General features: G+C 39.6%; 1 long non-coding RNA gene across 2 annotated transcripts in view; it reads left to right on the top strand.

Annotated features, from left to right (window-relative positions):
• Positions 1 to 8,993: 8,993 nt before the first annotated feature.
• The window catches only part of LOC122553239, a 44,705-nt gene continuing 30,785 nt past the window's right edge, over positions 8,994 to 22,913 (top strand). Inside the window, exons 1-3 of one of the 2 annotated variants that reach the window (XR_006312659.1) lie at positions 8,994 to 9,282; positions 9,458 to 9,545; positions 15,191 to 15,274. This is a non-coding gene — a long non-coding RNA (uncharacterized LOC122553239). Of the gene's footprint in view, positions 9,546 to 15,190; positions 15,275 to 22,913 lie in introns of both variants that reach the window. The other variant, XR_006312658.1, reaches the window with a different exon arrangement.

Below are 22,913 nucleotides of genomic sequence, written 5' to 3'. Positions count from 1 at the left end.
GAGGTAAAAGACAGTAAATTATAGCTAAGTGCTTTAAATACATAATGAGAAACTAAACAAAAAAACCCCTGATCTATTCTTTCCCAAATTGCAGTCAACTCATGAATACCTGTATTCCCGACATAACAAAAAAGCCACATTTTAATTTTACCGTCCAAGTCAACTAAATTAAAACCATCTATAAAAATAATTCCTGAGGTCCAAGTGACCAAACAATTTTTGCATTCCAGAACAGAATTTAGAATGAATTCCTGCACTTTTAACAGCAACAACTTTGCATGTTGGGTCAATCTTTCATGCTGGATAGCTGGGTGTAACAGCTTGTCATCTGCTCCCACTAAGAAGTTCTCTGAGTGACTCAAGAATGAAAGATGTATGGTTCTCAGAAATTTCCTTTGGCTCTATTAAACACTAGGATGAGCTTTGAAGCTACTGTCCTAGATGACTAACTTTCAGTTCTTATTCTTTTGCAATGCAGTGGATACTGCATTTAGTTCAGAAATTCTCTCAAATACAGACATTGGAGAAAACTCTGAAGAATTAGCTACATTCAGAGAAAGTGATACTTACTATCGTTTTATGTATGTCATTGTTTAGTATCCATACAAATAATCAAAATATAACAAAGCACCAAGGATGTTAGAAATCTACAACAAAAACAGAATTTGCTGAAAAAACTCAGCAGGTCTAGCAGCATCTGAAAAAACAGACGTAACATTTTGGGTCCAGTGACCCTTTTTCAGCAATTTATGTTTTTATTACAGATAATCACATCTGGGAAAGTATCATCGTAGCATCACAGAGTTATGGAGTCCTACAGCACAGAAACAGACCCTTTGGTCCAACTGGTCCATGCCAATCAAGTTTCCTAAACTAAACTAGTCCCATTTGCCTGTGTTTGGTTGATCTCCTTCAAAACTTGCTCTATTTACATACGTGTCCAAATGTCTTTTAAATGTTGTAGCTGTAGCTGCACCTACTACTTTCTCTGGCATTTCATTCCTTTGTGTGAAAATGTTGTCCCTCGGGTTCCCTTTAAATCCTTCTCTTCACCTCTTAAAATTATGCCCTTTAATTTTGAACTCCCCTCCCCTACAGAAAAGACCTTTGATATTCACTCTATCCATGTCCCCCATGATTTTATAAACTTCTGTCAGGTCATACCTCAACCTCCAGTGCTCCCAACTACCCTCTGTTAAGATACGGGGTAAACCCCCTCTGTTAATTTTAAACCAGCAACACAGAAAGGATTTGTCCCTTGTGGTAATCTGTGAAAATTCAAGAGGCCAAGAGCTATTTAAAGTAAAAATTGACAACTTTATTTCTTAAAGTATAACAGAGAATAATTAACTAACACCTATTTACCACTCCTTCCTCTAACCTCTCTTTTACTTTCTCTTCCATAATACTAGGCTGATAAATCCCCGACCAAGATTTACCAAAATACAAATTTCAAAACCAAGCAGCTGTCGAATCTTCCCTTTGTACCTTCCTCTGTGGACTTTCTTTTTCTTAGAATTTCTCTTTCACAGGTGATTGATAGATAAATGTACCGTTAAGAGAGCTAATTTTCCGGGCAGTCTGCAGAAGTTAGTGGCTTTCAATTTTCCCAGGTCTTACACCCTCAAAGCATCAGATTGTGTCATTGACTTTCAATATTGTCAAGGTACTAATTTCAAACTTGATTAGAATTTGGTATTTTCTGGAGTATAATTTAAACTGATTGGCCTAATTCAAATTTGTTTCTGTCTCCAGGCAACCAGCTACACCAGCTGCTGGACCAAAACGTTACATTGTATCTTGTTCAGAACACTTGGTGCTGTCAGATTGTTCTGCTAGCTTTTAACTTTCTTAAAGGTACAGGACACGCACATCTTCATAACACCTCTCCTTATAAATCAAACTCTCCAGTGCTGGTAACATGCTTATAAATCTTTTCTACACCCTCTCCAATTTAATAATATCCTTAAGTATTTCAAATCTTACCTTGCATTTAATTGGATATTATGTTCTTTTTTTTTGACATGAATCATATTTATTCCAACTGTTTCACTTGAAATATCAATGTTGAAACAAAGCAACAGCTGCAAGTTTTAATGTTGATTCCCTAGTTCTTTATCTCACTACTGGTTAACATATTATATCTTTAGCAAGATGTTGTAGTGTTCCTGCTTTTTACTCACGGAACATGTGGTAATGCATTATGATCTTAAAAATCACAGAGGACAGAAGGAGATCGTTTAACCCTCTGCTTCTTTTCTGGCTGTTCGAAAGAACTATCAAGTAGCTCTGATCCCATGGTCATTTTTTTTATAACACAGAGAATATTTTACTTTCAAATACATAACCAATTTCCTTTTGATAGGAAATTTCCCTCCTGAATTTGCTTCTGCCACCCTTTCAGTTTGTGTGCTGCAGACCAACATAAAAGATCATTGGTCCAGGATCTCTTGATAAGATTAAAAATTACCCATTTACTTCTCATTGTATTCTGCTCTGGAGATTTGGACAGGGGCTCCTGTTATAAGTTTCTCCAGGAATCCAGCAGGACAGAAAATCATTATAGAAATGATGCCTACCTCTTGCAGCAGTCAATCTGCAGTGTTCTGTGAATCCTATGCCCAGGAGCACACTAGCCACTTTAATAGCTGTTGTGAAAGGGTAAATATGCAGATAAGTTAGGGGTTTAGTGAGGCAGTTAGTGGAGGGGAGGTAGCTGTAGGTAAAATGCTAAGTGGTGAGGCTGCCGTGTGCAGGTGAATGGGATGCCAGAGTACGAGGTAAGTGAATGAGTGCTTCAGTAGGTCAGAAGTTGAGGGGGAAGTTGGGTCAATAATCTAGTAGGACTGGGTTTCTGGTCAGGAAAGTATCTGGTGCAGCAAGCCAAAGAGTGTTGAGTCGGGTTGGGTATTCTCCAGTGCAATGGCAGAGGAGAGGAAGGCGTTTGTTGAGTCAGATCAAAGGAGGAAGGTCAGGTCAAGTTGAGGTGGAGTGGTGGGGGGAGATGGTGTGTTGCGTTGGGGGAAGGGGGTGAGGTGAGTCATAATCATGCTGCTGGTAATTTGAATGTTCGGGTTGGGTCAGGTTGGGTTGAAATGCCAGGTCAGATTGGCAGGAGTGAGGGATATCAAAACTGGTAATTTGAAAAGGGTCTGGTGGGGTTGGTGATGGTGGTCTGGTAAGGAGGAGACAAGGAGTGTGGGATTAAGCTGGGGAGTGGAGTACAGTTGAAAGTATAGGGAAAAGGGATCCATGATGAGTTGGGTCAGTTTAACAGCTATCTAGGACCTAGAGTACATTTTCTGGATAAGTATTAATTGAGGTGGAACTCTCCAAAATTTCCAAAGGGGATTTTTTGAGTTCTAGAAGCAGGAGAATTGTCTACCAGATGTTTCAATTTTCATGGTGAATCCCACTGAGTCTGCCTTGTTAGGACTATGTATAGTCACTATGCGCAACTGTATTGCTCCAACAACTCTGTGGCCATCTTAATATTTGTGCTGTTATCTTTTTAGTGTACTAGTCCTAAGTGATGTGTAATTGCAAGGTGGAGGCACAGAGAATTCCTGAAAGGCTGCCTGAGGAACTGCTTGTGATCTTGCTGGTCACTAATTTTATATATATTTACGATACTCATTCAGATTCTAAGTCATCTTTGTGTTTTGTGGAGTCTTTGGGAAGGGGCATTTCTTTTTGCTATGTCCAGAAATGGTTGAGTACAGGTGAGTGTTAGTAACCTGGAACATATCTAATATGTGCCCTGCTTCTACATACAAACTCCTATTGGATGATAGTCCTTTGTATCAGCCACTTATTTGTCAAGAACACTTTTTTTTTCAATTCCTGTCTAATTTCTGTACCTTCTGTAATGTCAAAGTGAAATTTTACTTCATGTTGGACTGTGAAACTTGATGCTTCAACATCTGTGAGAACATTTATGACCTCCAACTACAATCATCATGGGTGTGTGTTTGGCCTCTTTTTATGATCTAACCTCATGTGTCAAATTAATGTGAAAAGCCTTTTCAAAGTGTGTGTGTGTGTCTCAGGGTGTCAGTTGTTACTTGCAGCTTAAAAACTTGCACTGCTGGCCTACAGGCATACATCATAGGCAATCACAGGCACAGTTCTGTGAGGACAGGATAAGCCAGGGGTAAATGTGAAACTCTTAGTGTCACTATTAGATTACCTCTCAGTTGTCATCTATCCAGGCTGTAAAGCTTGAGTTTCTTCAGTCCTTCTTCATAAACCTCTGGCACGAGGCCTACTGGGCTTTCTCTAACTGTCTCCAGTACTTGAATACCTGCATTGTTTGACAGTGAGCAGAACTGACCCAGTTTGATGTGTGGTTTGACCAGAGCATTGTAGAACCTGATCACTACTTCTACTATACCGTACCATTCTGTGTATAAAGTTGAACCTTGTCTTAGCATTGTCGAATGCAGCCTGGATTTGTTGGGGATGGTGAGCATTGGGTGTGCTAGGATTCCTAGGTATCTTTCATATTCATTCTTAGCCAATTTAATGCCATCCATTGAGTACAAATTTTCTGATGTTTCCCTTCCAATATGCAATGCCACGTATTTATCCGAAATCTTTTAGATTTCATCAACTTGTTCCATTGAGCTTTCAGTGGTTTGATGGAAAAACAGCATGAATAAGAAGTTAACAAAACTTTAGTTGTTGTTTAATGCAGTTATTGGAGCATTCTGGCTAATGCAAGCAATGTCATTCATTTGTGCAGGGAGAACAGATCATGTTTGGCAAACAAAATGAGACCAGATATATTAAATCAACCTACTGGCCTCATTCCTGTGTTAAATATACTTTGTGCAATGCGTGCCTCTACAATTACTGCATGTACTGTAGGAGTAGAATGGGGGAACACAGATTCAAGCTAGTACACAGACTGGTATTGGGACGACCTTGTTTCAATGCGGGATTAAGAATCGTAATGGCTGTTCATCTGGGTGATATATATTTGGCAGAAAATATTATTCCAGTCTCATTTTTGTCTGCTATATTAACCATTGCACTTTTATTTCTGTTATTGTGTGGCTGTGGACCTCAGGTTCTGATGGTTTCTATGTGCTCTGTGTAGGTGGTGCATTCACCTTTTCCTGATCAGCTGAGGAACAGCTTCTGGATTTTGTGTATGTGCTTGCAGTTGCGACAGTATATCTGATAGCTCTCTTCCACTGCATACAATTGATGTGACAACTCCTCTAAACAGGTCCAAAGTTGCCACTTGAGCTGGATTTTGTTGAGAATTGTTGTAAATGTTTGTGTCCTGACTGGTTTGCCAATGCTTAACTCTGGCATTTAACAATCCTGTGGAAATGAAATATAGCTTTTTGACATTTCACCTTGGTTTTTCCACCCACATCTGTTACTACTTCTAGCTTCAGTAGCTTTTTCATTATTGAGAGAGTAATTTGTGCAGAGTGTGACATTGGCCTTTGGAATTGACTATTTTCCATACCTTCAATAGGTATGTTTTTCCGCTTGAAGATTGCCCAGTATCCTGTCTATGAAATTTGCACAATTTCTTTATGATTTCTTCAGTGAATTTAACTGCTGCATTAGTCTTTTTATTTATTTCGGAATAATGTGGAGATGCTGTGCACCACATTCCCTCTTAGCTTCACACACATGCAGCTGCTCCAACTGTCCATGCCTGGCATGGCAATCACTGTTGCAGTGTTGGAGAGAAATCTGATCCTGAAGGTCACTGTCATGCATGGAGCTCAGAGATCTTCACAAAAGAAAAATATAATTGACAGGAACACTGACTACGTGGTATTAAATTTCCCAATCTTTCATGAAGCAATTCAGTTCTTCACTCATGAACTGAAGACCATTGTCATTCATTACAATGTCAAGAATACCTTAACAGCTGAAGTATACTTTTAGGCAATTGACAATCTCAGTGATAGATAGTGAAGCTCGCTGGTTCAGTAGCCAGTAGTAATCACGACAAACAGTTCAAGCAAGTGTGAAGAGATCTATTCCCAGTTTCATTCATGGTCTGTCTGGGACGTCTTTATGAACACTGCATAGTCTGATGTCATCCTTTATTTCATTGTTTGTGTTTGGCTGCATGTTTGACTACAGTTTCACCTTTTTGCAATCTGGGCAAAGACCTTTTGCTGTCAGTACATGGCCTATCACTTGACTTCAGTTACCTTTAATAGTAATATAGTTTTTTGTTCAACTTCAAGTTCAACCTGGTGAATGTTGTCTAGCAGTCACCCTAGATTTTGATCATGGTCAGCAGTGACTTCTTCCATTGTGTCTCCAATCCAGAGACTAGTAGATCATCCAGGAAGATCATGAACTATCTTGCATATTGTGTGTTGATAATCTTCTGAAGCATTGGAAATGCCAAAGAAAATACCTAACCATCTGTATCTCTTGAAGGATGTAAAGAATAGTTGGGAAACTGAAACAAAAAGAATGCTGGAGAAACTCAACAGGTCTGGCTGCATTTGTGAAGAGAGAAACAGAATTATCTGAAGAAGAATCATACCAGATTTGAATGTTAACTCAGTTTCTATGTCTGCAGATTCTGCCAGATCTGCTAAATTTCTCCAGTATTCTGTGTTTGCTTTAGATTTCCAACATCCACAGTATTTTGAATTTACTTGGCTTATTAGAAAGCTGCTGCTTACTTCTAGTTTCACTTGTTAATAACACTTCTTCACATCTACGGCGGTGAAGAATTTTGCTTTGGTGAGTTGTGAGAAACTCCCTTCAATTGATGGCATGGGATACTAAGATTTATTCAGGGCCTTACTTAGATTCTTTGAGTCAATGTACTCCTTCAGCTTTCCAGCTCGTTTCACTGCTACCTTGATGCTAATCCATTCTGTACAGGAGTTGTCACTTTCTTGATTACTCTCTTCTTCAGCTCTTTTATCTTATTTTTCAGTCTTACCTTTGGGGCAACAGGAACTTTTTGAATCTGAATTGACAGATAGTGAATTGGCCTTGCATTCTCATCTATTTTAAGATGACATTCTCTGAGAAGATATCCTAACCCTGTGAACCCATCTTTGTACTCATGTGGGATGTTTTTCACTGTCGGAGGTTTGGTATAGTGTGACACTTTGCACTTCTCTTTCGGAACAGGCTTTAGACTTGCTCCGAGGAGAAAGTGAGGTCTGCAGATGCTGGAGATCAAAGTTGAAACTTTATTGCTGGAACAGCACAGCAGGTCAGGCAGCATCCAGGGAACAGGAGATTCGACGTTTCGGGCACAGGCCCTTCTTCAGGTTTCCTGAAGAAGGGCCTGTGCCCGAAACGTCGAATCTCCTGTTCCCTGGATGCTGCCTGACCTGCTGTGCTGTTCCAGCAATAAAGTTTCAACTTAGACTTGCTCCAGTTGAGAAGACTAGCATTTGCTTGTCAGCTATGGGATGGAACTTCAGAATCTTGTTCATGCTATTGCAATGGGCTCACTGAGTAATCTAGGCGAAAGTGAGGACTGCAGATGCTGGAGATTAGAGTCGCAAGTGTGGTGCTGGAAAAGCACAGCAGGTCAGGCAGTATTCGAGGAGCAGGAGAGTTGATGTTTTGGGCAAAAGCCCTTCATCAGGAAGCCTTCATCCTGGTACTGCCTGACCTACTGTGCTTTTCTAGCATCACACTCTTGACTCACGGATTTGGAGATGCCGGTGTTGGACTGGGGTGTACAAAGTTAAAAATCACACAACACCAGATTATAGTCCAACAGGTTTAATTGGAAGCACACTAGCTTTCAGAGCGTCGCTCCTTCATCAGGTGGACTACCACCTGATGAAGGAGCAACGCTCCGAAAGCTAGTGTGCTTCCAATTAAACCTGTTGGACTATAACCTGGTGTTGTGTGATTTTTAACTTTGACTCACGGAGTAAGCTGTCCTCTCAGCATGAATCTGGTGCTATAATATATTTTATTATAATGAGCTCACAGAGTAATTTGTCCTCTCAGTATGAATGTGATGCTATCATATAATCTTAAACTTACTTCTGAGGGCTTTATTTTGGCATCATCATGTTGAGCCACATTGGACAGGTTTGTGAAGGTTATGATGTTACACGATGCACCAGTGTCTATCTGACATTTTATATTATCCTGCTGTTCTTCTGCAGTTCTCATTCCAACAGTCACAAACCCTGTATCATCTATAAACTCGACTGAGCTAACCTGGTGTATGGTGTACAGTGATTCATCAGAATGTTCAGCCACTGTCTCTTCAGTGGCCACCTATACCTGCTTCTTTTAGCCATACAATTGTGTGGAAAATGATTCAGCATTTTTCAGTGTAAATGCCAGTTTACCCACACTGGATATGTCTTGTTTTTCATGATTGGTGTACCATACCTGAAGTATCTGTTAGCACAATGTGAGACCTGGTGTGTTCTGCCATGAATGTGCTGTAGTTGTTGATTGACAACTTTGGCACTTCTGCACAGATCAGTTACTGTCCTTAGTATAAGCTTATCTTCTCCCAGTAGGATGACACAAAGAACTGCAGATGCTGGAGATCTAAAACAAAACAGAAATTGCTGGTACAACTCAGCAGATCCAGCAGCATGTGTGGAAAAAAAAGCAGAAATAACATTTCATTAGAACTGTTTTGTTTCTTTCAGTTGGTGTGATTTCACTTTGGATCCCTTATTTCTAATACAATTCTGTCTCTAATTCGCTCATCCTTTAATTGCACAAATTTACAGATTTCTGTAAGCTGAGATAATGATGTTATGTAATGATCAATGAACATTTTTTCACTTTGTTCTCAATATTGAATACATACTGTTCATGTGTGATATTCACTTGGGGCTGAAAATATGCTTTCAAAGCTTTAAAAATTCTGCCGCATGTTTTTTCTTCTGCTTTTCAAAGAGATTTATGCTGATATATATCTTGTAACAGTCTCTTCCTAACAATGATAAAGCATAGTGACTTTTACTGTTTCTGGTTTGCTCAACAAATCCTTTGCTATTGTGCAATTCTGCCATTGTTCGTGGAAGAATTCCTAGTTCTGACTCATACCCTATTCATTTGAACAGGAGCTGGTCAGAGAGAAAAAAATCTGCAGCTGGTTTCTCTTAAACAGTGTTTTAACTGTGATTGTTTTTCTTTTTCAGTAGCAGCTCACAGGTCTGGAGCTATTTTTCTTCTTTTGGGCTGGAAATTTACCCCAATCTCACTTCTGACGCAATATTTCAAATACACAACATGAAAGTGTGTTCAATACAAGGAGTTTATTGCAGTGAAGATGCAATATGTGCCGACAGGGTATGTGGTCATAGTGCAGGTCACGTGACTACAGAAACTTATGGTAGACAATTGTACGTGATTGCATTTCGATGTAACCAAAGACAAATGCCCTGAAATTGTTTAAGAACAAATTGTAGGATGAATAAATTTAGATATGTGGCATGATCTTTCTAATCCATATTTTTTTTTACAGACTACCATGTTACCTTCGGAATTGCTTCCAAGCCATCAGCAGAAGTAACAGCACATAAACGACAATTTCCCTCATAATTAAGGAAACAGTGAGTAGCAATTGGAAATTCCAACTGGGAAGGGTGAATTATAATTTTTTTTTGCTTGCGTTTGTTGCTTAGTCAGGACCATTCCACTTGTTTAGATTATTGGCTGAATATTTTAAAAGTCTATCTGTTTGAAAAATAAAACAAAGTGAGTTAGTCAGCAAACTGGACTTGAAAGGTGTTGTTTTTGGATAGCAATCTGCATTTATATCAGATCCAGCACTTGGTTGTTTTCTTTTATACTTCATACAAAACTGTGTAACTGCGTAGCACACTACAGGTGAAAAACAAAACCGTTAAATAGTGTTGATTACTACATTACAGCACCAAGAGTCAATGAAACAGCTTGGGACTAATATAAATTTTAAAATAATTTTCAATAAGTAAATAATTTGCAAATTTCACATATTAAGTAGTTTTCAAACCTTGAAACCTGATTAAAATATAAATCATATGTGCATTAGAAACATTGATGCTTCAATCTTATATGCCTATCCCATTAGATTGACAGTAAGGCAATGTAATACCCAAGATTCTGCTGAAATTGATTTATTTTTCTTTATTCCAGTCTTGACACTATTTTATTCTCTGCCTCTTAGTTTAAGAGTGCTCTTACAAGTCGTCCTGCTTCAGTTCAAGTGTAAGTTGGGACAATTTTATTTCATTAGATCTGGGCTGAAACACTTCTGAGCCTTGATGGATTTGAGTTGAACTCCTTCTGCATGCATTGGCTTTCAACCACCACAAGATGCCCTGGGAATCCTAACCTGCAGAAGGAAACTTGCTCATTCCTGTTTCAGGCCTAGGTCATTCCTTCAGGCCTATTTTCTCCTGCCAAAAAGAACAGCCTGATTTCTCAAAGTAATAGAAGCATAATTTGTTAGATTGTTGAGGATTTTTCTGGCAGCAATTTCAGAAATTTCAATTTGAAGCAACTTGTCACAATCATGAAGGCCCTAATTTACTGAACAGTCATCTTTATGCATGTCCATTAGCTTTGAATGTTAATTGCTTCATAGGAGGATTATAAGGCAAGAGCCCAACTCAAACTTTGTTGGGAGCGGACTTTGATAGTGTAGGTTTGGAATTATTTTATTGGTGAAATATTGGTAATAAGAATGATGTACAAAATGTTTATATTGCTGTTGGTGTTCCTTACTCAATATTTACAAATAAAACTAAGTTTGGTCTAATTATTCAATTATGGCAAACCTCTAGAGTTAAATCTACCTACTGAATCTAAATGCTGAAGGGATCTATGGTGCAGCTGTCATTTATAAAGGTACGGGAGTGGGTATATAGGGCATGTAGCAAATGTCAAACTTAGAGGGAAATGGTAAAATCTGGCAAGCAAAGAACATTGAGGACAAAATAAATGATATTAACAAAAAGTTGGCAGAGAGAACTTCAGATGAGATGAAAGTGTATAATGTCTGGTATGGCACTGATGCTCCAGACAACTCCATGATGTCTTCTCATTGCATAACACTTCAAATGTGCAGTACTTTGGCTGAGATGCTTTGAAAGCAATTCCCATAAGTTATAAAAGGAACGCCAAAACCAAAATGCTTATGTTCCTCCAAGAAACTATGCAAAATGTTGAACACAAACACATTCCATCAAAAACAATAAAAAAACTCAAACCAAAGATTCATTCGTGGTTTACAAGGGAAGTTAAGGAGCATACTGGATTAAAAGGAGAGACTTACAATGTTGCAGAGAATAGCAATGGGCCTGACGATTGGGATATTTTTAGGAACCAGCATAGGCCAAACAAAAAGTTAATAAAAAGAGAAAGAAAATAAAATATGGAAGTAAACTAGCCAGGAATAATAAAGTAAGACCTTTTACAGACATACAAACTGAGAACACTAGTTAAGTAAACATTGGTTCTTTAGAGGTTAGGAGAAAGTGAGGACTGCAGATGCTGAAGATCAGAGTCAAAAAGCATGGCGCTAGAAAAGCACAGCCAGTCAAGCAGCATCTGAGGAGCAAGAGCGTCGACACTTCAAGCATAAGCTCTTCATCAGGAATGTTGTGAGGGGTGGGGGCAAGGGGATTGAGGGATAAATGGGAGGGGGCATGGTCTGGGGGGAAGGGAAACTAGGAATGCGTTAGGTGGATTAAGGTGGGGGGTGACAGTGATAGGTTGGAGTAGAGGGTGAAGCAGATAGGTAGGAAGGAAGATGGACAGGTAGGACAGTTCAAGAGGGCAGTGCGGAGTTGGAGGGTTGGATCTGGGATAAGGTGGGAGGAGGGGAGATGAGGAAACTGGTGAAATCGACTTTGATACTGTGTGGTTGGAGGGTTCTGCCTTGGGCCACTCCAACCACACGGAATCAGTGTCCAGCTTGGGACCCTCCAACCACACAGAATCAATGTCCTCATCTTCTGCTTTGGGACCCTCCAAAAACACATAATCAATGTCCTCATCTTCCACTTTGGGACCCTCCAACAACTTAGAATCAATGTCCTCATCCTCCACCTTGGGATACTCCAACCACACTCCTTTACAGATTAGAGAAATTAGCAAAAGGATTGTAGAAATGGCAGAGACATTGAACATTTTGGGCTGGGTTTTTACTTTGGACTTGGAAATCCAAGATCATCCTTTGACTTCGCAAACATCAAGTTCATCATCTTTGCTCCTACCAGCTGGATGTTTGTCTCCTGGGCATATGGATAAACATGGTTCAAGTTTCACGAATCCCAAGGCAGTATTGGAGAATGGAGGCTGCTGAAGAGGGCTAATTAAAAAGTCTGCCTTCATTCTCAGGGATTTTGGTTCAGCTCTTCACTATAGTTCTAATGCCTCCCTAACCATGACCCTCACACCACATGCCCTTCATAATTTCAGACCACCTCTGCTTTCTATGGCCATTTACTTCATCACTACACACCCAGTAAGCACTCTCTACATCATCCAGGACCCATAAGTTAGCAATGGCAAACCTTTGAAATAAATACTTTAAAAATTCACTTTTAATAGCTATCACTGAAAGCAACTTAATAGTTGTCACCAAAATAGTTGTCACTGTTAGTGATTCATGTATTTAAAATCCTGAACCAATAGAAAAATGTATTTTCCTCATGTGGTGATTCATTTGTCAAAACAAATACGTATCTATTCAGAAACCATATCAAAAAGTAATGCTTAAAACTGTCAATTAAATTGTGAACATGGCTCCCCCACTGAGATTAGTGGTTATTAGATTTGAAACTCAACCATAATGACCATAGTTGTCCAAACAAATACTTGGAAATGTAAGTAGTGAGTCTGTTGAAACTGCAAAAATTGGATGGTCCTTTACTAAGCTGCACAATATCCTATCAAACAGGAAATTCCCTGTTCCTTGAGTAAATGAAAGCTGAAGTCCTATATTGTTTTCAAATTCATGGGACTGTGGAGATTTAAATTCCCTGAAATCATGACAATACAGTTCTGAAGCACTGTTTTCTTTCGCATTGAATAGATAACGGCACTTGTCCCAATGGGAAAAGTACTCAAATGCATGTCAGTACTAGCACAATGCTGAACTCCATAATCATGATTTGGAGACGCCGATGTTGGACTGGGGTGTCAAAGTTAGAAATCACACAACACCAGGTTATAGTCCAACAGGTTTCACACAATCACCTGATGAAGGAGCAGCATTTCGAAAGCTAGTGCTTCCAAATAAGCCTGTTGGACTATAACTTGGTGTTGTGCGATCTCTGTAATGGTCAGGACAATTTCAAGTCAGAGCTCTATAATCAATCACTGCATATTAAACTTATAATTCAATATCTAATAATGCAATTGAAAGTGTCAGACTCATTTAACAATTAATGATCCAGATGTTCCTAAGTCCTCAGCAATCTTCATGTTGACAGCAAGGCAGGTTTTAGGAATGTTTCGAAGTCTGTTCAAAATTATAATATTAAAGATCAGGAAAAACAAAATTCTCCTTAAGCTGCCAAGTGTGACCCTGTCATCAGTGATGGCATGGAGTGGGGACTGCTGTCACAACCTGAACCAAACCTGAATTACCTCAAAGCTTGTTGGGCTCCTTTTCCAATAGAAAATGCAAATATCTGTCCCACATACTTTTTTTTTTTACTTTTAGATATTCTGGAATCTTTATAAAAGGTTATCCGTTTGTGTATATTTTACAACAGAAGTTAAAAATCGGAAATTAGGAAACAAAACTATCAGTGCCTAATAAGAGGAAAGGAACTAAGATGTTAGCTGATAAAAGCATTAGAGAAACTTGGAGGACCAAAATCAAAAAAATCCCAAGAAGCCAATTGCCTACATCATCTGGTTCATAAAAGTGGTAGCTATCAAGATAGTGGAAACACTGGTTAAAATATTTCTACATTTTAAGATTCTATGATCGTCCCAGTGGATTGTAAATTAGCAAACCCCCTATTCAAGAAAAAAGAAGGAGAGAAAAAAGAGAAGCACAGGCCAGTCAACTGATACTAGGCATTGAAAATATGCTGGAATTAATTCTTAACAAGGCTCTAAGAAAATCATCGTATTACAGAGAGATTCTGTCTTGGTGCAGATAGCGAAGACAGAGACTGACTGCATTCAGAATGTGAAAAAAGCTGTCCTCATGTGGCTGAGCCAGAGAAGTGAGTGGCAGCTTCAAAATTTACTGCTTTTCTGCTTTTGTCTGGCTGTTGTACAGGCTCCCTCCTCCCGGGAGAAGGACTATATTTTGTGGGCATGTGTAGTTTGTTTTACAGGGGTTGGGGAGGAGAGACGTACTTGTGACTGATTGTGGGGTAGGGAGAAGGGCTTTGGGAAGAATATGAGTGAGTGAGGTAAACTGTTAGGAAGAAGGGTTGTTAAATCCTTGTCAACAGCCCAACTCACCTCATTGATGTTCAGCTTCCTATCTTACCAAACAAGTTTGACGTTGAGAAATTTTGCCATGGAAATCAGAGCAGGTACCTGGTGAATTCCGTTACTCCAAAGAACCTTCATGTTGCTTCCGATCAAACAATGTCTCAGAGCATGATCCACAGGCACCACCATGTACACTCCTCATCATGGACATTGGTATCTGGCATTTGCCATACCCTTCAAAACTGTCAAGACACCTCTCCAATACATTTGCAAGACATACCAGCAATTAGCATTGAAAGACTCCAACATATACAGGGAGACAACTCATGGATTGGACCAGGCTGATATGACAGGTCAAATAGCAGTAGCAGTTCTGTGAACTCAGATTTTCATATATGACACATTATACATTGATCTATAATATGCTAATTTATTACTGTTTTTGGTTTCATCCAGTGTCATGTTAATTTTCAAGTGTTAAATAAGGTCACATTGGAACATGGAACATAGTTTAGGAGGCACTGGTGTATAGAATGAGAGGTTGTTTCTCCAGTTGGGGAATCTAGAGTATGAGGATATAGTCTGAGCATGAACAGTTAATCCTATTATGAGAGATAACTTAACTCAAAGAGTTTGAAGGTTTGGAATTGTCTATCTCAAAAGATTGTAGATGTTCTATCTGTGAATGTATTAAAAGTGGAAAAGGAGTTTTGAGATTGGATTTTTGCAACCAAGGGAGGTAACTCCAGTTGGGAAATTTCCTCACTCAGCAGACCATTTTCATATAGTGTCTCTTCCACTCTATTTTCAGTTTGAGGAGCTCATTGCAGGATGGAGTCAGGTCTGTTCTTCCATATGCAGAACAGTGGTGGCCATGGGCTGACTAAGTCCCAAGGTAGGTCGGTGAAAAAGTTCTCTGGGTGTGTTTGGTTACATTCTAGGCTCCCAATGTTCACCTCCACCCACTCCTCATGACATCTCCATGTCAACTCATGCTACTTGCTCACTCCTGATGGGCTGTTATACCTTCCATTTCAACTTATGGCCTTGCAGCAACATTAAGTCTGCTTCTTGCAGTTTCATTAATCAAGATTTTTTTGGATCCTATAATGCTGCAATAACATCTTTAATTACTTCAAACAAATGAAAACTCAAATTAGTTGTATAACATTTTTTTACCAAGCCTGAGGTGAGGGATAGACCAAAGCCTTGTAATTTTCATTGATGTGGCATCTGGAAGGTTTGTTGGGTGTTTAGGATTTTGAGGGACAAAAGTAATTATTACACTGATAATGCAAAATCCTATCTGATTTTGTTTATTCAATTGTGCATATTTTTAATCAACCTGTTCAGACGTGTTATGCCACACCTCTGCAACTGGTAAGTCTTGAACCTGACCCTTCTGACCCAGACGTAGGGACACTAGCACTGTTCCACAAAAGCCCTCAAGATAGTGCTGTGTGAATATGTGAAGATATTTGTCATCAACCTATTCAGAGACGTTGTTATGCATCCCAGGTGCAGGTAGGTCATGTACCTAGGTTTCCTCACTTAGAGGTAGGGACACTATAATTGCACCATCTTGCATGGCCAATTAGATTACTTACAGTGTGGAAACAGGCCCTTCGGCCCAACAAGTCCACGCCAAAGCGCAACCCACCCATACCCCTACATTTACCCCTTACCTAACACTAGGGGCAATTTTAGCATGGCCAATTCACCTCACCTTTGGACTGCGGGAGGAAACCGGAGCACCCGGAGGAAACCCACGCAGACACGGGGAGAACGTGCAAACTCCACACAGTCAGTCGCCTGAGGCGGGAATTGAACCCAGGTCTCTGACGCTGCAAGGCAGCAGTGCTAACCACTGTGCCACCATGCCGCCCATATCTAGAGTATGAGGATTTTTAAATGCTGGACACTAATCACAGTTGATCGATTGTACTTCAGCCAATTCATTAACAACAATCACTCAGAGAGCTATGCAGAATTTTCATTAGCAATCAGAGATCATATTTACAGAGTAAATGGAGTTTTTACAGGGAGGTTGCAAGCATTCTACATAAATGCAACTTCTGGCAATTCAATTTCTCGAAGATGGCTGCAAAGAATGGCAAGGTTGCTCAAAGTTTCCAGATAACTCCCTGGACATGATGCTGATAGCAGTGAGAATCCTAAAGGAAATAATCTTCTTACCAGTGGCAAATGATAACCAAACCATGTCATTAGGAAAACCAACTCGGAAATCTCAGAGGGTGTTGCATCAAGAGCAACATCATGAGGACCTAGTGCCAGTGCTAGAGAATGTTCAGCAAAGATCAATATGCCTCTTCCTTTCTTGTCTATAGCTGCTCACAGTCTCTTCCCTTTGTCCTCCATTATTCAGACTAACCTCCCACATTATTAATCACTAGGATTCGACAATACTTTATCACCTGCGTTTCTTGCAACTTTCTCAGAGTTACCAATCCAAAGGACACTGTGTCTCCAGTTCAGCAGAGCTGGAAGAGTCCAATATTGTCTAGTGAGCATTGTCCTGAACTGTCTCTGAAATCTTTTGTGTTCACATGTACCATATGTATTGTATCTTGTTACTTATGCCCCATGAGAATATGTATGCATTGGTGCTTGCAAAGAATACATTGTGTGACAGGACAAATGCAGATGATATAATTAACCTGACAACATAATGTCAGATTCTCCTGTTGCTTAAAAGATGTCGTTCCTTTCATTATGCTGTCAAGACCTAAAAAGCATTCCTTGAAGGAAGCACATGCATGATGTTGGAATGCACATTAAGGACAATCTTTGCAAAGGATCGAGAATATTCTAATGTTTCCAAATATTGTGACACAATATCAAAATTTTCATTACCAGCCATAATTGCAGCGGATGCCTCAGCCACAGGTTGGGAGGTGGTCATTCTTCAAATACAGGCAAATGTTTGTTGGGCCATGAGTATCATCAGATTCGAAGGTAAGGTATGTAGGAAAAGAAGTTGCCTCAATCACATGGAGGTGTGAAAAGTTCTCATACTATATCATCGATATTAAAATGGTCATACAGAAGAATCACAAACCATAAGTTTCATTATTTGATGAAAAGGAAATCACAAAAACCACTGAAAATCTGTTTTCATTTCAAGAGATTATCTTACAAAATAGTGTACACACTGGGTAAACAACAAGTAATAGCACATGCATTGTCTAGAACATCTGTGGATATTCTCATCAAGTAAAACATGAACTGTATTGATGAAATTAAGGCTTACTGTCAGAGCACTGCAGCACTATAGCTGGTAAACATTAACAAACTTTGAGCAATTTCTCATGTGCTAAAGTGAAGCTTGCATCCAAATTTGCAAATACTGCATGCAAGGTTGGTCAGAAAATGTGCTAATGGTGTAGTCATTGTAGGATTGAGCAGATATACCCATCATCTAAAATACTGGATAAGACCATGAACTTTTCCAATATCTAAAATACTGAATTAAATCCTGGGCCAAGGCTGCAGCAAATATACAACAGAGCCAGAATGATTTCTGTCTGGGACTGTTGTTCAGCCTGGAATTCCAAATTACAACTTCTGTCCAAAAGGACAATCAACTGAAACTTCTAAGACAGTTTTTACACCTAGGGCTGCCCAGCAAAGACAATAAGGGGTCTACAGAGACATCTGACATTAAACTTCAATAAAAATCCATTCATAGAGACACTAGACATTCAACTTCATTCAAAATCCATTCACACATACTCTTAACGATCAGAAAACCAATTACTTCAGAAGAAATACTAGAAACACAATGGAAAACATAGATTTAGCATGAACATAAGGGGCTCAGAATAATTATAATTGCAGGCTCTGAACTCACCTGAGGGAGCTATTTCCAGAAGAAAACGTCTTTTTTCAGGGGTGGTCCCAAGAGCTATTTCCGAGAGAAATCTGAGAGCTTCCGAGCATGAGCTACCAGACACAGGGCTGTTCTGAACCAGGAGAGCCAATAGAAACCAACCACTACCAGCAGATCCAAGAACCAACAAACTCTGAAAACCAACCAAGCCAACCAGCACCATAAGGTCTCAGACACAACCTGAGGTGAAAACTGGGCCCACAAAACCAGCAGAAAGTAAAGAAAACCAAGTACTTACCCCATACATGTCTTACAGCATCAGCAGACTCAACCCAAACTGAAAAGCCTACGCAGTCTGAAGTCTTCATCCAGGCTCCAGGCACAGCAAGTGGGAATAGCCAGGTATTTTTCAAAACCACATTTTCCTCAGTGGTGAGCTGAAACTCCTGAGACCCCAAAGTTTCCAACTTATCTGGCAGGGAGGGGATGACGGATGGTGACTGTGCATTGGGATACCAAGGGTAGGAAGCCTAATTAAAGATTCTGCGATTCAAATGTTGTTTTTAGGTTCTAATACTGTTTGGTCCAGCTAATAGTATAGTTAATAGTATTACTGTCCTCTGTATAGTCCATTGAGTCAATTTCCCTGTTTCCTGCATTTATCTATATTTTCTTGTGTTATACTTATCTTTGTGTTTTAATATATGCAGAGATTCTTTTATCCTGAAACACCTGTCTATTGCCTTCTTAATGTCACTTTTCCTAAGTAAGTCCAGTGTCTAGAACCAGGGATTTTGGGGTGGTTTGCACCACTTAAATATTAGAAAATAACACATCACAAACCAGAACCCTACATCATAAAAATATTCTTCAAACACAGAAGGCACTTTATAATGTGGAGGATGTACTAATGTACAACAAGAGATGAGTAATTCCAGTTCTCACTGCAAGTAGTCATCTTAGAAAAACTATGTTATGATCACATAGTCATAACAAAATGCAGAGCCCACGCACAGTCATCAATGTGTGCCTAGGAGTTTCAAAAAGTGATTTAAAGTTGTGTGATATATGCAATGCACCAACAAAAACAGAGATAGTTACTAAAAATATACAAATTTCCATCCAGGCCATGGGAAAGTCTAGGAATGGATTTATTCTTCTTCAACAGCAAGTCATGCAACTCAAGATGGTGGAGGTGATAGGGTAGGAAATGTTTGGGTTCCCAGGCCTATCTGCTCCCTCTTGCATGACCAATTGCATCCTTCCTTTTTTTAAAATTTTATTTTCATCATTTAACTTTTGAATTAAATTCATCTTTTCTTTTTTCTGCTTCTGTGATGGTGGAGATAGGTTGGGGGAGTTGTTGACTGGTGGATCCGTTCCGTTCCTCATGGTCATGGCAGTCACAATGTGAGTAATGGCTCCAGCGATGAACTGGGATCCGTTCTTCTCTTTTGGTGTCTCAGTGGCATCTCCAACAATGGCAATGTGAGCGATCTCTTGATCCTTGGGAGTTCTATTGGACGGTCAATTGCTCCTCACAAGTCAAGATGTGTCCCGGTCCTTGAAACTTGGGACAGTCTCCTGGCTATGGTAGTGCCTAGGGTATCGGTGGTGGTGAGGTACTTTTGCAGAGGTGGCATTCTGGATCTGATCAACAGTGGCAGAGGCTGGTTCCTTGGTTTCCTGGCCCCGGGGCAGCTTTGGTGGCTGCAGAGTGTGGCGGCATCCCAGCAACACTATCAGACTTACTGATTGGGAGGAAACTCCAAATGCAACTGTCTTTCCTACTTAAGGAATTATTTCCAGGACTAAATGTCCAAGCTTATCAAAGGTGCCAGACAGTGAGAAATCTTACAGAACACAAGCAAAAAAAAAATAAAAGAAAAGATTATACAATCTATCAAAATTAAATGAAGGTCAAAGGTATGAATCATAGACCAAAACAGAGAAACGATAATTATCCAGAAAGATGTACTCAACAGAAATCTTAGTAAGCACACCAGAATGTAAAATACAAACAACTGGTAGAAATATATTCCAACATATCAAAGGCAGCAAACAGTGATCTTTTGAATGAATCAGATGTTGAGAATGCAAACCAGTAAAGTTTCTATTAACAACTAGTAAAGTTACTGATCCTCGACCTTGGTTCTGCCAGGTAAATGCAAAGAATCTCTGTAACATGTTCCAAACTTAGATCCACAATTGTAATAAACTGGCAATTGTTATGTTGTGTATTAACACCAAATATTTCACCATGTTTCTTATGGAAAGGAAGCAGCGAAAAAAAACAAACAGTTGTACCCTTCTATCATCTGACGGGGTTCTGGCAAGGTCTGAACATTGTTGACCACATTCATGCCAGGTGCTTTGCCATTTATGAATAGAAAGGGCTGATGAACCGAGAAGTTTGTAAACTAGTGGAAACCTGGCAGAAAACTCCTAAATGTTTTCAGAGCCTTTGGATGTTTTGCTCCCTATGTAGATTGGAATCAATGCTTACCAGCCCTTTAATTAGCTGACAAGGATCAACAAAAGCAGGAAAGAGAAATACATGATGTCAAAGGTTTAGCCAAGTTCACTATCAGATTCTGTTTCTTTGCAACACTGCAAATGAAATACAGTTGCAAAGGAATGACAGAAGAGATATGTCCAAGGATGCTGAGGTTAATAGTGCATCTGTGTCCTTGATTAACGTGGACAACAGAATTGACTGACATTTCAGATATTTGCAGTGTCAACCTAGATAAATCTGAAAGAAACAAGGAGATTGCATTTACATAGCATCTGCTTTGCAGTCAATGAACTTCTTTTAACATATTGCCAAAATTGCATGTAGCCAACCTGAGAAAATTGCAAGAAGACCATAAGATATAGGAGCAAAAATAAGCCATCCAGCCCATTGTGTCTGCTCCACCATTCAATGAAATTGTGACTGATTGGATAATCCTCGACCCCACTTTTGTGGCTCTTCTTAATTATTCTCAATTTCTTTACTGATTAAAAATCTGTCTATTTCAGGCTTGAATATACTAATGATCCAACCTCAACAGCCTTCTGTGATAAATAATTCCACAGATTCTCAACCTTCTGTGAGTAAAAGAGTTCTTTCTGACCGATTGAACTTTTTTCATATTGATGGGAGACAAATTATCAGAGATCTTCCCTGCTCTTCTTTAAGCAGTGACAAAGGATTTTAGTGGCCATTGTGATGGAGCTTCTGCTTAGCAACTTATCTGAAAGATAGCTCCTTCATTGCAACATTCCTTCATTTCTGTACCTCAGTGACATTCAAGAATTTGGTGTAGGGCTTGAACCCACAACTTTCAGACATAAACCACTACTACTAAGCCAAGGCTGACACAAAGGTTCTAATTTTTCATGGAATGGGTGTGTGGAAGTGGGAGATCTACAAGCTCTATGAACCCAAACTTTAAAAATGACCATCTGTGCTCACCATTTTCATCTTAGAGATTGGGTAGGAAGCAGTCTCGTTTGGAAGTTGGGCCAGGTGACCCAGGAAGAGCTGAAATGGCTCATGAAATCATAGAATCCCTGCAGTGTTGAAATAGGCCCTTCGTCCCAGACCCATTCCCCTACCTTATTACTCTACATTTACCACTGACTAATGCATCTAGCCTACACATCCCTGAACTCTCTGGGCAATATCCGGCTGTCAGATGTTGAGGCAGATTAGATGGAAAATGTGCCTCAACGCTCCAGCACTTCACTCAGAAGTTCAAACAAAAATAAAACATTCCTCTAGTCCTTACTTCTCTCATCCCCCTCACCTTCACATGCTCACTGTGTTCCCTCCATACCAGCCCATGCATCTAATGCTCTCTACCATTATCTCTGATTACTTCAATGGCAGCCTATGTCATTCAATCTGTTCCCATGATCTCTCATACTCTTAAGCCCCCTATACATCCTCATGAGCCCTCTGGCTCTATACCCATGCCAAATGGCACTGTGTACCTCTTGTGCCAACTTAGTGCCTATTTCCACCCACCATTCATTACCCCTTTACCAGTGCCTAAAATAGCAGTGCACAGAGAGGGAAAAGTAATGTTCTATTACTTAAAGGTCTATGTTGATGAATACATTATATTGAGAAATCATTCATTCATAAACGTCAATTGATTAGATATTGACTGTTTTGACACTTTTTGACAGTAATTGAGAAGTTTGACACTTCAAGATATTTAACAGCTTTGGCATTTCTTGACAGCTTTACATTCCCAAAGAGTTTATGTATCTTTTGGACAAAATCTTCTGTGCTGTTAACAGTCTTGAAAACTATCTTTCCTTGAAGGGTACCTTATCCCCACATCTCATGAGTACCAGATTTTTCCAACCATCTCCAAAAAGCGACTTTGCTCTTAGATCCTACAAAAGAGCAGCTGACTCATATCTGACCATTTCACACCATTCCACCCCACATGATCACCCCAAATGCTACCTGATTCCCTCTCAAGGACATCTGACTCCTTACAATAGCTACTGAATCCCTCCAAAAAAATACTTGATTCCTCCCAAAAAGCTACCATTCCCCAAAAGCCACCTGGCATTCTCTAAAGCATACCTGACATCCAAAGATGCCCTAAGACAATATCCAAATGGCTACTCTCAATCCATAAAGTTCAGACCTACTGTTGGCAAATCTAACTTGCACTTTATC

Source organism: Chiloscyllium plagiosum, chromosome 9, assembly GCF_004010195.1.
Source record: "Chiloscyllium plagiosum isolate BGI_BamShark_2017 chromosome 9, ASM401019v2, whole genome shotgun sequence".
NCBI lineage: Eukaryota > Metazoa > Chordata > Chondrichthyes > Orectolobiformes > Hemiscylliidae > Chiloscyllium > Chiloscyllium plagiosum.
The sequence above is the reverse complement of the archived record's forward strand: the minus strand, read 5'-3'. Positions and strand labels throughout refer to the sequence as shown.